The sequence below is a fragment of the Zootermopsis nevadensis genome, unplaced genomic scaffold (assembly GCF_977971745.1).
Source record: "Zootermopsis nevadensis isolate Lab colony 2312 unplaced genomic scaffold, Znev_1.0 Znev_ptg000061l, whole genome shotgun sequence".
NCBI classification, from domain to species: Eukaryota; Metazoa; Arthropoda; class Insecta; order Blattodea; family Termopsidae; genus Zootermopsis; species Zootermopsis nevadensis.
The window spans coordinates 5,894,935-5,911,441 of record NW_028259192.1 but is presented as its reverse complement, the minus strand read 5'-3'; the positions used below and the strand labels follow the sequence as shown (position 1 = coordinate 5,911,441).

The window sequence follows — 16,507 nt, the reverse complement described above, 5'->3', positions numbered from 1 at the left end:
GGTTCGATTCCCGGCGGTGCCCGAATTTATAACTTGTGTTGGGCAAGGCCGTGGTCTAGGCAACACGGAGTTTTCCTCCGGGGGCTTCCCCGGTTTCTCCGTGGCATCCCAACAATTACTCCATTCACACTCACACAGAAGAAGGCAATGGCAAACCACTTCTGGATCATCTGCCAAGAACGTATATGAACAGGTCCCAGTTCCAGTCCGAGAAAAGGATGGAAGGATCCTGTTCATATGGACCTGTCGTCAGACAGAACACTACAAATAAATAATAAATATTTCTCATTATTCAAAATCCAGTTAGCAAAAAGACGATTAGTGTAACAATTCTTGTGTGTTCGCTAGTAGTTGACTTTTGACCTTTGTGAAAGAGACCAGTGGTGTCAAGAGGTTACTGAGGTCGTTGACCAAAATGTTGTGGGTTGAGTGTCTAGCTGGGTAATGACATAATCACAGGCGATTCTCTTAAGTGCTTACGGGGTTGGCAGGGATTCCTCCACGCTGAGATAACCTACCCAGTCAGCCCCGCAAGCAGAAACGAAACATAAAATTTCATGTAAAGTCATCGTTATTGTCGTCAGATCTGAGCTAAAATTGAAATATATCGACGAATTTTAGTAAAACTCCCCAGTGCTAAATTTAATTCAAATCTGTATATTGGTTCTCCAGTTGCCACATGCCGACAGACGGACGGACAAATGAATAAGCGTACTCTTGCACATATTAGCTGCGAACGCCCCTGAAAGACACTGATATCTAAAATCAATTTTAGTTGTTAACCCACGTTATTGAGTGAGATAAGAATACATTGTGTTATGTTGAACGTCTAAACAGGATTTACACATTATTTCTACGTAGCACGGTACAGTCGCATCAAGCAAAATAAAACACTGGACCTCTACGAGGATTCTTATAAGATACAGTAGAAGCAAAAGAGATCCATCGACACCGGTCAAATTTTATGTTAAAAAATTTGCGATATTATAGCCAGCACTCTTGGAATACTAGTAAGGTTTATGTCTGCGAACTCTGGTGTATCATATGCGGGAACTATAAAATCTCTGCATAATACCATCTGACATAAAACAGCGAAAATTTCACCAAGAAAATTGTGTCGTAGCACAGCGAGCCATTGCTTTCAGGAAGTCACCCCACCATAAAATCTGGATATATCCCCACGTGGCTTTTAAATCTTGAATAAGTTGCTGTGAAGTCTTGCACAGATGACGAATTGATGCTGATACATCAGTCGGCTTTAAAGTGTCGATTCTGGTCTGACATCTACGGAATCCGACTTACTGCATATATTCGGAGTGTTACATAAGTTCATATCCACAGGGAAATTTATCAAAATATTTAAGAACTTACAGAAAAAAGTAATTTGTTTTTAATATCTAGAATTTTAATTTTTAAACATGTAGGGTTTGAGGTTTCCACGGCAGTGAGTCTGAAGATGACTGTCTGAAGTGTACCGACGTTTCAGAGGTCCTTGCTGCCTTCACTCATTGCCTTGATGATCGAGGCAGCTAGGACCTCTGAAACGTCGGTAAACTTCTACCAGACTACACGGCTCAACAAACCAGAAGACAGCCATCTTTAATTTTTAACTTAGCCGAGCATTTAACTGCGATATGCTTTACATTATCAGTAGTTAAAATTACTACGATGTTACCAATTTGACATGACAGCGAAAGAATGGTGTGTTTTCACAGTTTTCCGCTGTGTATGTGACTTAAAATTTCTGATATTGATAATTTAAAGAGTGTCTCGCCGTAACGGCTTGTCCTAGGTGAAAAATTTCAAAACTGAAGATAATAAATTTCCCTATTTATATTTTTCAGTATTTTGCGAAATAACAAGGTTTCTTCCGTTGCCGGGAACGTCTGGGACACTCTGTATACTTACAGCACAGAGAAGAGGTTCCCATTTCTTTCGCATCCGGTCTAATAGGTTCCGGGACCCCGAAATCCTTTACGTTCAGGGATGCAGGACACGTACACAGGACGCGCGGCGGTGTTACTTAGGGTTAAAGAGGGTTGAGACTTGGGGGTGGGCTGATTTCTAGGAAGAGAAGTTGTCAGGTGGTGGACAGGTGTGCTTAACAAACGGATCTGTCACTCGGCGGACGGCCGTGTTAGGTTTTGCTGGCAGTCAGAAATGGTCGCTTGGGCTGGTCCCAAGACTTTATATCTTTGGACGGGCACCTCAGGCGTCCATTTGAAAACATAGGAACGCCGGTAAGAAGAAGTATATGAGACTGACGACAAAAGCTCATTAACGAATTAACATTGGTCCTGCAATAATTTACGTTTTCAAAATACTTACTTAGAACAAACGAATTGCGTAATTCATTGTCTTCCTTAAAAAGCTGTGCTTTAAAACGATGAAGTTGTATAATCCTCATCCTAATGTTCATTACCAAGTTCACAAAAGCCTGTTATTTGTACCTGTCGTAATCAAGTTCAGTCCACACATACATCTATATAACATATCCATAAACTATCAGAACTCAATTACGATTAATGTTTAACTCAAATTCTGTTCTGGGAGTTCCAGAAACATAGCAGCCAAGCAGTCAGTAAAATAAATAAAAAATTTGAAGGCTAAATAACTTAAAAACTTACGCTAAAATTGCACATCTAAATTTCAAAAATCTGAATTACTGACATAAGCCTACAAGCAATCATACAGCTAGGGAAATTAAAATATATACTTACATGCTTAAAACGTACATATTTTTAAAAATTCAAAAATTGTAACAGAGATTATGTTTCAACTGAGAGTTCCTGTAAGACGTATCATAAACTAGACTAGTATTGTAATAATTGCGACATCTTACAGTGAGTTAGTAATGCCATGATAACATTTTAAACTTAATGAATATGTAACAGGCTGACATAAGTAATTACGATATTATATTTCAATGTTCTCAAACGTTTTCTCACACACTGTTTGCTTTTATTATTACAGAGGGATTTCGATACAAGGAGAACATCTTCATACACGTAAGTCGTATAATTTATGTTTGTTTATATTCTAAATTATGTTATGTAATTTATATTTTTAATTTGCTCGAAGTAACTGTGGACTGCTTGTACAAACAGACGAGAAAGTGATGCTATAGGTTAAAAAGTTTAGTTTAAAATAAAAATTATAACTATTAGGCCATTTCACAAAGTAAAAAAAAAGAATTATATCTACAGAAGTTTTTTTATAGGTTAAGTATGTGGTATATAATTATCAGTAGTGGATATTCTGTGGACCACTAACATGGAAGTGAGACTTGGTCGTGTGAGACGGAAGAAGAACATATAATCTTATCAGGCGAACTTTATTAAAGTTATTTGATTCACAATAATTTAACAATTGAATGCTACTGAACATAGATGCGAACAAATCAGCTGTTAGGAAGTTAAAAAACTCAGTTCATTCAAACAGTAGTTCATGAAAATCGCGATTGGCATTGGAATTACTTTTGCCCATTTATTCGATTTTGTAGTGCTAACATCATCATTTCTTGTCCTACAGTTACGGTAGCGAAACTTTTTTTTTTCGCTGAACGAGTTTTCGTGTTACGTAAGAATTGACGCTGAAAATGTAAGCTAGAAATCTGCGCTGACTTCTTTTTATATAGTTCAGGCAAACAGTTACAGTTAAACAACTTTAAATGTGCTGTCATATATGGAATTCTTACTATATTTTATATAATTTTTGCTATATGCCGATATTTTAATAACAGTTCTAGTGTAGAAGGAACCAGTTTACATTTACACACTACGTAATCTTAATCGTTAATTTTTAACATACGAATGTTGGGAGAAAGTGAGTTAGAATTAATAAAAATATATTTTATTGTAAATGTGTTAGTCCCTTAGCTATATTTTCGTTTCTCTGAAAATAAGCAGTAGATACAGATCTAAAAGTTAATTTTACTTTCTCTGATGACTTAATTTTTGCACACCCTATAGAACCTGAGCAATTGTCTCAGGCTGCAGCTATAAAATATTCGGGACATTTATGTCTTCATCTGGGGTTAAATCTTGTCATCTGTTGGTTTAGAACAAGAATAAGGTATGATTTATTTTGGTACAACATCGTAAAACTATTGTAAACTTGCAGTGAAACAATTAAAACAAAACATCGTATAATGGACTAAAATCACATCAGTGGAACGTAGCACGTAGTATAACTACAGGAGGTTTATCTGTACACTTCATATATATATTGCAGATTCTTACGCGCTGTTAATTCTAAACGTAGCGTAGGACATCTGGTGGTGGTGTGTCTGATCTTATCAGAGTTACTTTTGGTGAGAAAAATTTAACATACTAAACTTCCTAGTTGCTATAAAATTCTGAAAGATTTTTTTTTATTATTATTGTATTTATTTTTATTATTATTATTGTATTTATTCGTATATGTTGAACGTGACAATTTATCTCCCCAAATTATTGATAATCAACTCAAAAGGGACTAAGCAGGGAGCTCCTTTTAACATGAAATGGTCAGGTGAGAAATGCTTTCAAAATTTTGGTTCTAAAGCTTGAAGGGAAAAATCAGTCTTGAAGACCTAGACGTAGATGACAGAATAATATTAAAATACATCTTATGGAATTGGGTGTGAAGGTGTGGACTCAGTAGCCAGTAGTGGGCTTTTGTGAACACGGTAATGAAACATCCGATTCCATGAAAGTAGGGGATTTTCTTGACTGGTTGAGCTACTGTCAGCTTCTCCAGGACTCTCCTCCATTTAGATGATTATTTAGTTGATTCCTGTAATAATATGAACCCAAAGCACAAAGCCTATTAGCTAACTATTGAATCTGTTCTACGATGGATGACTTATGTACCTCTCCCACTTAACACAACAAAGAAACTAATACACTTAGTAACACGGTACCTGACCAAATAATCAAACGACCAACCATCTCTTCCTCGTACAATGTTTTCTCTAGATAGTCTGCAGTTATGAATGTGTTCTACAAAACTGTGTTATTTTGAAATCAAAAATGTTAATTATTGTGACCAAAAAGTCTCTTGTTCTGGGCCATAAACAGAAATTTCAATCAAGTTTACGCATTCACAGCCATAAGACACTGTCTGGGGTCGAACCATGTAGCCTTGGAAGGAATACCGAAATTGTGCCGAAGAGACGGAATCATATATACCAGAGGTTCCCAAAGTGTGGGGCGCGCCCCCTGGGGGGGAGTGGTTTTCTGGTGGGGGGTTTTGTTTTTATGAAAAACTTTTTTTAACGAAATATGGAGAAACATATTTAACATCCTTTGCTTGGTTGAGGCAGTTTATTTGTCTTACAGTGCTGTAGAATTCAGACTCGTAGAGCATCGGCGGTTTTAGGAAGTAAACGGCAATATAAGTCTAATTATACCTACGATTAACTTGCAAAACGTTCTTAGAGCGGCCATTTCAAAACTCCAACCTCAGTAAAAGTAAAGTTTGTCCCACTATACGCCATGTAGGCGTTTGGGGTGAGTGGACGTATAGCACCTCTCTTCCTTGACCTCGGCACTAGATGGGGATGAGTGGTCAGCATCACGCCCCGGCCGGCCTTACCCCCGGGAAAGGACCCCGGTACCCATTGTAGAGGAGGCTGGGTGGGCCCCAGAGCCGGTCTGGACGCAGAGACTAGAGGAAAAATCCTCTGCCCGTCGGGGATCGAACCCCGGTCGTCCAGCCCGTAGCTAGTCACTATACTGACTGAGCTATCCCGGCTTATACTCCAACCTCAGTATGATAGGTTATGTTCACAGAAGAAACCACATCCATCCCACTAATCCAGGTACGAAGCGAGCGTATATTTTATTACAGTTTTTTTAAATTAAATTCATTGAATAATATAAACTAAATTATAAAAAATGTATACTCATAGCTAAATTGTATGTCAAATCTGTTTGCTTGCACTTGTTCTGGAAGGGGGGGGGGCGTGAAATTTATGAAACGTTTTGAGGGGGGCGCAAGGTATAAAATTAGGGAACCTGTATCCTACTTCTACCCTCAGGGCGACAGAGCTGGGAGCAAAATTGTGTATGTTTCAGCGAGGTTCAAGGAAAACTATGCGTTTACTGAGAATTCACTTCCGATAAACGCCTCGGTGTACTCATATAAATTTTAAGTATTTTAGAGTGTACATACCGAATAACCGAACACGAGGTTTTCTCTTGTACATGCCGCGTGTACGTACGAACGTATGGGAACAAAGTTTTATACCGAACGGGGAGGAAACAGTTGAAGCCTGTGAGACGTGATTCTTTCATCAATTATGCCGCCATTATCATGAAAGGACGGCACAGATGAATGATAGAAACAAACGAACACGCCTGTTTGGTAACACGCAGGAATGCATTATAATTAAATGCTGTCACTTCTGATGTCGTCATTTATTTCTCGGTTGTCATTTTTTCTTGATAATTCGGGGCTTATATCGAACAATAATCGAACAATATCGACAACAAGAACATATTTAAATGTTTCAACTGCATCCATCTTGTATGTAGAGGCTCGTGGAACGTCTAATACGAAGTTTTGCTGCAGTTTCTAATGCAAAAATAATGTACCAGAACTGTCTTAGATATAAATTTTTACGTTACAGCAGTCCCTCTTTATTTATTGATAATAAAAAATTATAAAGGATACGCGTTTATTAATACTTGCCATACCAAATGTTGTAGGAATTTTCTTTAATAAATCGTTTGTTATTCTCTTACTGGAAATGATCCATGGCCATAGTACGTCACAAATTTCGATCTCCATGGATCAAAGTTATTCTTGAGAATAGTCACTTAGCTAGTTAGAAAATTCTTTAGATTTTATGGAACACCTAAGGTTCATTTCCGTGCTCACAAAAGCCCGAGAATGTTCTATATCCTTAGCCAAATGAATCCGGTTCATATTCTCCCACCCTGTTACGAGAAGATCCATTTTAATATTATTCTTGCTAGATTATCGTAAATATTCTGTTGATGTCAGACATTCCGACCAAACTGTGTATGCATTATTTTACATTTCATATATGCGTTAACGAAAGGATATATAAACTTCCAGCTCTTTAAAGTTGCTCAAGATAATAGAACTGTGTCAAGAGAAACACTAGTAAGGGTCTACCTGTCTACCCTCAGAGATTCGCACGGTAGCCATGTTTGTGCCAGTGATGCTGTAAGGTAACGATTGTGAAGTTGTCCCTGGTGGGGTCCTGTGTGTAAACACCATGCCTTGAAGACTTAGGGAGAGCTGAGGTGATAATCTGCGAATTCTTCGGGTCATCTTAATGCTGTGGCCGCATACACCCTGCACCCGTTAAATAAGAAAATGTGTGAGCTCCAAAAGCCCTTCTGAAAGTACTGGTGAAGGAAATGAAACCTATCTTTATTGATGATTAAAAAGGGGTCGTTTAGACCGATGGTATTCAACCTTTTTTGTTTGCATACCCCCAGATATAATTTCTCTTTAAGTTTGTACCCCCAAAGTTGTTGGTGTATAATTTAAGTTATACATAGTATATAATCTACATCTAAAATAAATTAAACAAATTACATTACTGATTAATCAGTGTTTATCATAATTTTTTTTTTGAAATATTTCATGTACCCCCTAAGATGTCTTCGCGTACCCCCGGGGGTACGCGAACCCCAGGTTGAATACCACTGGTCTAGCCCATACCCAGCACATAACTGACTAAGGTCAATCATAAAGCGATCGCCCTGATGAAGGCGGGAGCATGACCTCTGAAAAGTTGGTAAACGTCTCCCAGACTACACAGCGTAACAACCCAGAAGACAGAAATCTTTGTACTCATCGTCCTGATGATGGAGGCAGTATGATCTCTGAAACGTTGGTAAACAGCTACCAGACTACACAGCGCAACAACCCAGAAGACAGAAATCTTCACACTCATCGCCCTGATGATGGAGGCAGTATGACCTCTGATACGTTGGTAAACATCGACCAGACTACATAGCGCAACAACCCAGAATACAGAAATCTTCATACTAATCGCCCTGATGACGGAGGTAGTATAATCTCTGAAACGTTGGTTAACATCAACCAGACTACACAGCGCAACAACCCAGAAGACAGAAATCTTCATACTAATCGCCCTGATGACGGAGGTAGTATGATCTCTGAAACGTTGGTAAACATCGACCAGACTACACAGCGCAACAACCCAGAAGACAGAAATCTTCATACTCACCGCCCTGATGACGGAGGCAGTATGACCTCTGAAACGTTGGTAAACATCGACCAGACTACACAGCGCAACAACCCAGAAGACAGAAATCTTCATACTCACCGCCCTGATGACGGAGGCAGTTTGACCTCTGAAACGTTGGTAAACATCGACCAGACTACACAGCGCAACAACCCAGAAGACAGAAATCTTCATACTCACCGCTGTGAAAACCTTAAATCCTAAATACATACTAACTGTGTCTCTTCGTCCACACTGAAGCATTTTATACACCGCAGATTCCGAAACCTGTGTTCTTAGTGTCTCGGATATCTGAAGTTTTAGAATAAGTTTCTTTAATCTTAATTTTAAACGACAACATTCTGAATATTTAAGGCGTTGGACAGTGCCTCTGCCACCGTATTCAAATTCTGGTTACACTCGTGAATGTACAATGAGATAAAACATACTTTCAGTATAATCCAGATATATCACGGTCCTTACACATGAGAGAGAGGTCAGAGTGAACGTGGTGAAGGGTTGCCTGTTTACAGCAATGTCCCGCCTAGAAATTCTAAGTGGAGAATGAATTCAAGAGTCACGTTTGAGTGCCAACACTACATTGCATGCTGGGAGCTGTAAGGCTTATCCAACTTCAATACAGCTCTGCGAAGTGTGTTAGAAATTCGATAATGGTAACAAAAATTATTATACAGTTAATTTCCAAATATGTATTATTGAAACAAATCAGTATTAAAACGGTTTCTAGCGATATAATTCAGTAAACTATTTCAATCAGTCAATATTGGCTAAACGAAATTTGGTTCTTCGTAGCGACATACAACATATCATTCTTATTCCGTTAGGTTCCTAACAATTTTACTCTATGTACAGGTTTTATAAAAATAAATTGTGGGATTTTGTAATCGGACTGGTCAAAACAGATTATCACTGTTCATCGTATTTTTGTATATTTGATTCGCCAACTTAAAATTCTTTTTATAAATATTACTGCTGTTGATTTTATTCGTAAGGAAACTTTTTATAACGGTATTATACAACTTTAATATGTGAACTATTAAAGTCTACTGAAGATGGCAGTCTTCTGGGTTGTAGCGCCGTATAGTCTGGTAGAATTTTACCGACGTTTTAGAGGTCATACTGCCTCCGTCATCAGGGCGATGATCATCGAGGCAGCATGACCTCTGAAACGTCGGTAAACTTCTGCCAGACTACACAGAGCAACAACCCAGTAGACAGCCATCTTCAAATATAAACAAGATACGAGGTGCGATCGAAAGGTTTCCAGACTGCGCGTATAAAATCCCGTACACTTATCTCAGGTATTAAATTCATCCATCACCCTCGAAGTAGTGTCGCACAAGTCGTTGATGGTACGACGTCGATCTTCGTGAATGGCCTGCCGAATCTTCGTAACGTTTTCGGGCGTTGTGCTCGAAGATGGTCGTCCAGAACGCTCGTCATCATCGACAGAGGTTCGGCCATTTTTAAAACGTGAATGCCACACAAAGGTTTGTGCACGACCCATTGCGGACTCCCCAAATGCTTGCTTTAGCATTTCATAGGTTTCCGTAGCCGTTTTGGCGAGTCTTTGGCAAAATTTGATGCACACGCCATTCCGAAATCGCAGGAGGGTCGGTGTAATGCACTACCAAAACGCCCGTAACTAAGAAACAAATGCTAATTCGATGATTCACTATGAATGTAGGCCGCACCCCCTAGCGGCAGAAGCTCGTACTACATCCGGTTCGCCCTCTATTGACACAGTCTGGAAACGTTCCGTTCGCACTTCGTACATACGTGGGACTGTATTTCTGCAGTAGGAAATTGGGCTTTGTAGATTCTGTCCGAAACTCGTGGTTTTTATTTGTTTCAAACAGTTTTCATTTCAGAAAAGTACCAAAATATTCTCGAGGTCGGCTTCCTTTTAATTGTTTGTACGTTCAGTTGCCTGCTTAGAAAATGTGTATTCTAATTTCATTAAATCATCAAAAAATAGAATGACTGCCGGCCTGGACGCGTGTGCCTTGATCGTTCGGATACTGGGATCGTGGGTTTGAATCCCACTCAAAGCATAGATTTTTGTCCTCGTCCTTTTGTGTTGTGCTGTCCTGTACAGAGGCCTTGAGACCTGCCATGTGTGAGGAGGCCAAGGTCCTTCAAGGACTGAGAAGCCGTCAAAATGGTTCTGGAAGACGGTGAGTGCCATCTTGTTGAGCGCGGAGTCCGTTACAGATGTGAACCGCACGACACACTGTACCCCGCTATTACCTGCGAAGGAGTATTGTGAACATACAAAGGATTTTCATGTTACGCTCCGATGATTCCATGTCTTCAATATTTTCTGGACCTCTTGTTTATCCTCTCACTGCAGAATTCTACCACGGTGCTGTGGTCATATCTGTTTTCCGCTCACTCTCTACATGCATGTTTTGTTCACAATGCCTGTGGAGTCTCCTGGGTTATAGCGCAGTGTAATCTAGTACAAGTTTACCAACGTTTCAGATATTATTGCTGCCTCCATTATCCGGGGTTCGCTGCTGTAACAAAGGGTTTGCGACAATTTGACCCCACCTATCACAAATTCCGCACCGGAATACACATCCTCATGCGTTCTTTGCATCCTGCATTTAGAGGTATTAAATCAGCTTTGTTTTATATTTCCCAATTTGGCCACTTCGATCTCCACCTCACGACTTTTCTCATCCATAATTTTTTTATCTCCGCTCGTGGGATATTCAAAAGTACGATTTTGAGGTCCCGCAGAGTGGCACAACCTCCATACCAAATTTTATCCAAATCCGTCCGGCCGTCTATGTATCCCCCCCCCCCCAACTTCCCCTCTGTCAAGTTAGATCCAAAGAACTGAACTTCAAGGTATCGAACCCGAAACCGTTTCAACCTTTGCATTGCTTTAAGTCATATAGATATTGTTGATCAATCTTTAAGTGAAAACACCGGCTAGAGTCCGGTAAGATTCAATTAATCTGTCGCTTATCTGCTTGGCTTATGCTTCCGTATTTTTAACACGAGTGCCAGTGAAATGTTGGTCCAAGTTCTTTATGTTAGAAACTTTTGGTTAATTAATTATTGTGTAAAATTGCATAATGTTGACCGCGCGAAATATGGGGTCTGAAGGTAACTGTTTTCTGAAATGTTGCATTGTGTAATCTAGTAAAAATTGACCTACGCTCTGATGATGGAAGAAATATGTTCCTCCGAAACATAGATAATTTTCTACAAAAGTGTACTGTGCAACGTTATTCTCGCTGTCGTAAGAAACTAAAAGTTCACTTGGTATAAAGTTCTTTTTCTGTTCGATGACTGTTAGGTGGTAAACCTCATGTGATACAAGAACCATGTTTGTTAACACGTCTCTAAATCTTATAAGAATTATCATTTTTCTCACATAACTACAGCGAAATTTAAGTACTGTTGTAAAGTATTTGTTTTTCTTCTACAGTAGCGTGAATGAGAAACACTAACCAAATTACGTCACTTTTATATCTAGATTTATAGTCAGATATAGCTTATATATAAATAAAAGGTGGATCTCGTGAGTTATTGACGGAACTATTTGATTTGTTGAGAAGGATTCTTCGAAACAATGCCGCCGACATACTATACGTCCGCCCATAAACTTATAGAAGGATTAATAGTGCAGTAAGATAAAATGACAGACTTAAAACTGTACTTTAGTTCGTGATAACCGTATCTTAAAGACGTATCGTATAAAAAAGTTCCGTATTATAATTTTTGAATAGTGCCAGAAAGAATTTCTCCGGTTTCTTGAACTTGTATTGGATGTTAAGATGTAAATTCAACATGTTAACATTTCACGGGAGTCTAAGAGCATAATTTCGATGGTTACTATATGGTGCATCGTTGAAACATTCTACTGCGATGAAGAATTGACTCCTACTGAACACGGAATGATTTCAATAGTGTTTGAGTTAAATAAGGAGGATTTTTTAAAAAAAAATTGGTTACGTTTTTAACTTTTAAAATTAATAAAATATTATATATAATGTGTCTAAGACTGAATTTAATGTGGTAGATTCTTTCGTCCACGTTTACCCATAACCGATATGCTTTAGAACAAATAATACTGAATTTAATCAAAATTAATTTATCTAGAGCATTGGTATTAAACCTGGGGTACGCGAAGACATCTTAGGGGGTACGTGATATTTAAAAAATATACATATTATTTTATGATAAACACTGAATAATCAGTAATGTAATTTATTTAATTTATTTTAGATGTAGATTATATACTATGTATAACTTGAATTATACACCAACAACTTTGGGGGTAGAAATTTGAAGAGAAATTATATCTGGGGGTACGCGAACAAAAAAAGGTTGAATACCACTGCTCTACAGCAAAGTTATGTGGTTACAGACTGACGCATCAAAGTTAATTGTTGCTTATCAATTTCATTATATCGAAGAAATAAGTAATCCGTGAACAGAAGCTTTTAATTTAAAAGAAATTTCTTGTTTGTAAATTCACGATTTGTAACTTCCCTGTTCTTTAACTGCATCTGGGGGTTTCTGCATTATAGATTGTATAGTGCTGCAATACTGAGGGGACCCTGCTGGTTGCAACAATGCTATACGCTTCCGTGATCACTGCAAAGAGCCATTGTGTCCACAGCTTGTTACAATGAAGAATAGCTCATTTCTGTATAAAAAGTCTTATACCCGTCATAATAACAGATGATATATCCGCGCTACGTGTTAGTCTTATATGGAGTAGCAGATGTAAAGATACTTCTTGAAAAGGAATAAACCACATGTGGAGGAGATCGCTTTGAGAAAGTGTCTTGGTTCTACTCATACGAATAAAATAAAACTTACGGCATGGAACCCAATTCAAAGGAAAACACGCCCAGGTATAAAGTGAGAAAACAGGTGAATGTCATTAAGGGAGGGAAACATTTCAGACTTTTATGATATTCTTTCAAAACCTTCTGCATCGTCGCTTCAAGTCCATAGACCCTAATCATAACGAAGGGAAATAGAGGTCAGAGGTTCGACACCCTCGGTTGACGAATGGACACAATGGGAAGTGGAAGATTTTGAAGATTTCTGTCTTCTGGGTTGTTGCGCTGTTAGTCTGGTCGATGTTTACCAACGTTTCAGAGGTCATACTGCCTCCATCATCAGGGCGATGAGTATGAAGATTTCTGTCTTCTGGGTTGTTGCGCTGTGTGGTCTGGTAGATGTTTACCGACGTTTCAGAGGTCATACTGCCTCCGTCATCAGGGCGATGAGTATGAAGATTTCTGTCTTCTGGGTTGTTGCGCTGTGTAGTCTGGTAGATGTTTACCGACGTTTCAGAGGTCATACTGCCTCCGTCATCAGGGCGATGAGTATGAAGATTTCTGTCTTCTGGGTTGTTGCGCTGTGTGGTCTGGTAGATGTTTACCGACGTTTCAGAGGTCATACTGCCTCCGTCATCAGGGCGATGAGTATGAAGATTTCTGTCTTCTGGGTTGTTGCGCTGTGTAGTCTGGTAGATGTTTACCGACGTTTCAGAGGTCATACTGCCTCCGTCATCAGGGCGATGAGTATGAAGATTTCTGTCTTCTGGGTTGTTGCGCTGTGTAGTATGGTAGATGTTAACCAACGTTTCAGAGGTCATACTGCCTCCATCATCAGGGCGATGAGTGTGAAGATTTCTGTCTTCTGGGTTGTTGCGCTGTGTAGTCTGGTCGATGTTTACCAACGTTTCAGAGGTCATACTGCCTCCATCATCAGGGCGATGAGTATGAAGATTTCTGTCTTCTGGGTTGTTGGGCTGTTAGTCTGGTCGATGTTTACCAACGTTTCACAGATCATACTGCCTCCATCATCAGGGCGATGAGTATGAAGATTTCTGTCTTCTGGGTTGTTGCGCTGTGTAGTCTGGTAGATGTTTACCAACGTTTCAGAGGTCATGCTGCCTCCATCATCAGGGCGATGAGTATGAAGATTTCTGTCTTCTGGGTTGTTGCGCTGTGTAGTCTGGTAGATGTTTACCAACGTTTCAGAGGTCATGCTGCCTCCGTCATCAGGGCGATGAGTATGAAGATTTCTGTCTTCTGGGTTGTTGCGCTGTGTAGTCTGGTCGATGTTTACCAACGTTTCAGAGGTCATACTGCCTCCATCATCAGGGCGATGAGTATGAAGATTTCTGTCTTCTGGGTTGTTGCGTTGTGTAGTCTGGTAAGAATTTGATATACTGCTTTAAGCGTTTTTAACATTTACCTTAACCTACGCGCTTTAGGAAGTCGTCTTAACATAGCACGAGTGACGACCTCAGTAAACTAAATTGAAGAACATTCTCCTTATAAGGGAAAGTCGTCTAATATCGCAGAGTCTTCCAATTTCGTCCATCGTGGTTTTAATATTGTACGGTGCAATGTGTTTATTTTAGTGAAAGTTATTTCTTCCTCAATGTTGGTCGCACTGTGAATCAGTGCAGCCATTACTGCTGTTACAAGAAGACATATAGTTATTATTATAAATGTTTTAAGGCATGGTTTTCATAAACACGCGCTGAACGTTTAATTTTCTTACCTCGAGACGTTCAAAAGTAGTTCCTTACGTGTGTTTTTTTTAGCAAAATTATATTAGTTACTGGCTGCTTACATCGTTGCCCGGGTGTTAAACCGTTTCTAAAATTGGTTTCTAATGTCACCCACTGAACTTTTAATGTTATTCCTGATATACAATGATATGTATATGACATTTTTCAATAACCTTCAAATATTAGCTCTCAGTTTGGTCAGGCTTGTTATAACTTTTGTGTTTTTGTGTTTAAAGCAATTTTATTATTTTTATATTATGAAGTTAGGATGATTTTACTTCTTTTATTCATTTTAACCTTTTATGTTGTTTTCACATCATCATCATCATCATCATTATTATTATTACTGTTATATCCCACGCAAATATGAATTGATCTTATCTACTTTAAATGTTAGAACACTTTATTCCAGACGACGACATCTCGATGCGTTATTTCTTGTTAATGTCTTTAAGGGCAAAATAAATTGTCATTCCATTATGGACGCTGTTGTTTTACGTGTGCCGGCGAGGCAAATAAGAGAATTTTCTACTTTTAGTGTGAGCAGTGCACTAAGACATAGTCCTTCAGCGAGGTGCGTCATCGCTGCAAATGACGTATGTAAATTTTTGGACGTATTTAGCATAAACATTGTCTCCCTTGAGGGCACGTTCTCAATAACGGAAATGATCTAGATAGGTTGTCTTGATAGATGATCTAGCTTCGTTATCTGTCTTTTTATATTCTTTAAAGTTTTACATTTATATTAGTATTCCCTAGGTGGATTATTTGTTTTTATTCATATTTATTCATTTATTTTACTCTGTGTTAATATTGTTTCTATTTTGGGTTTGCCTGTACTTGGCAGTTACATTTAATACTGTACATGTATAAGTTTAGTTAATATGTTTGTGTACTATTTTTCATTATTATTTCATTATTATTGTATGTATTATCAGTGTTTGCCTCTTATTGGCTTCTTGCTGTTCGCAAACACGTAAATAAATTAATTGAATTGAATTTATAATACAACGTTTCTGAGTTTTTTTATTTACTTTTGTAATTATTTTGTGTCATGTTTGGTGGTGGACGATAATGGGATATCCACCTTTCGAATATCGTCCATGTGCTAATTTTCTGTAGATTGAAACAAGGTTCTAAAAGATGGCTTTCTTCTGGGTTGTAGCGCCATGTAGTCTGGTAGATGTGGGTAAACTTTTCTACCAGACTACACGGCGCAATAATCTCAAATCCTATAAGGTTCCTAAACTTTAAATATTTAAATATTCTGACATGATTTATATGCGCGCATGGATGGGACAAGAGGTGTGCACCGGGTACTGGTTGGGAAACCTGAAGGGAAGAGACCGCTGGGGAGACCTAGACGTAGATGGGAGGATAATCTCAGGCGGGATCTATGGGAGATAGGAGTTGAAGGAAACTGGATTTTGTTGGCCCAGGACAGGGTCCGGTGGAGGGCTTTGGTTAATTCGGTGATGAACCTTCGGGTTCGGTAAGCCATCTAGTTAGTTAGTTAGTTAGACATGATTTATATAACCATTCCTTACCAAAGTACGTAATTATTTTCTTCCTCTAGAAGTTATCCTTGTCTTAATTGAAGTTAAAATATGTGGACGTTATTGAAAGTCCTTCCCCTAATGGAAGCTTCTATATGCCGGTTTCTATGACTATCTTCTGGTCTGCATTGGCTGATAACACGGAGGAGAATACATAAAGCTGTC

The 16,507-nt window shown here is 38.7% G+C and overlaps 1 protein-coding gene across 3 annotated transcripts in view; it reads left to right on the top strand.

Annotated features, from left to right (window-relative positions):
• Nucleotides 1-16,507, top strand: part of robo1 (roundabout guidance receptor 1) — a 697,225-nt gene that overhangs the window by 25,690 nt on the left and 655,028 nt on the right. For all 3 annotated transcript variants that reach the window (XM_087340339.1, XM_087340340.1, XM_087340336.1), the window contains exon 2: nucleotides 2,974-3,008. The gene's annotated coding sequence lies outside the window, so the exon portion shown is untranslated. The remainder of the gene's footprint in view (nucleotides 1-2,973; nucleotides 3,009-16,507) is intronic.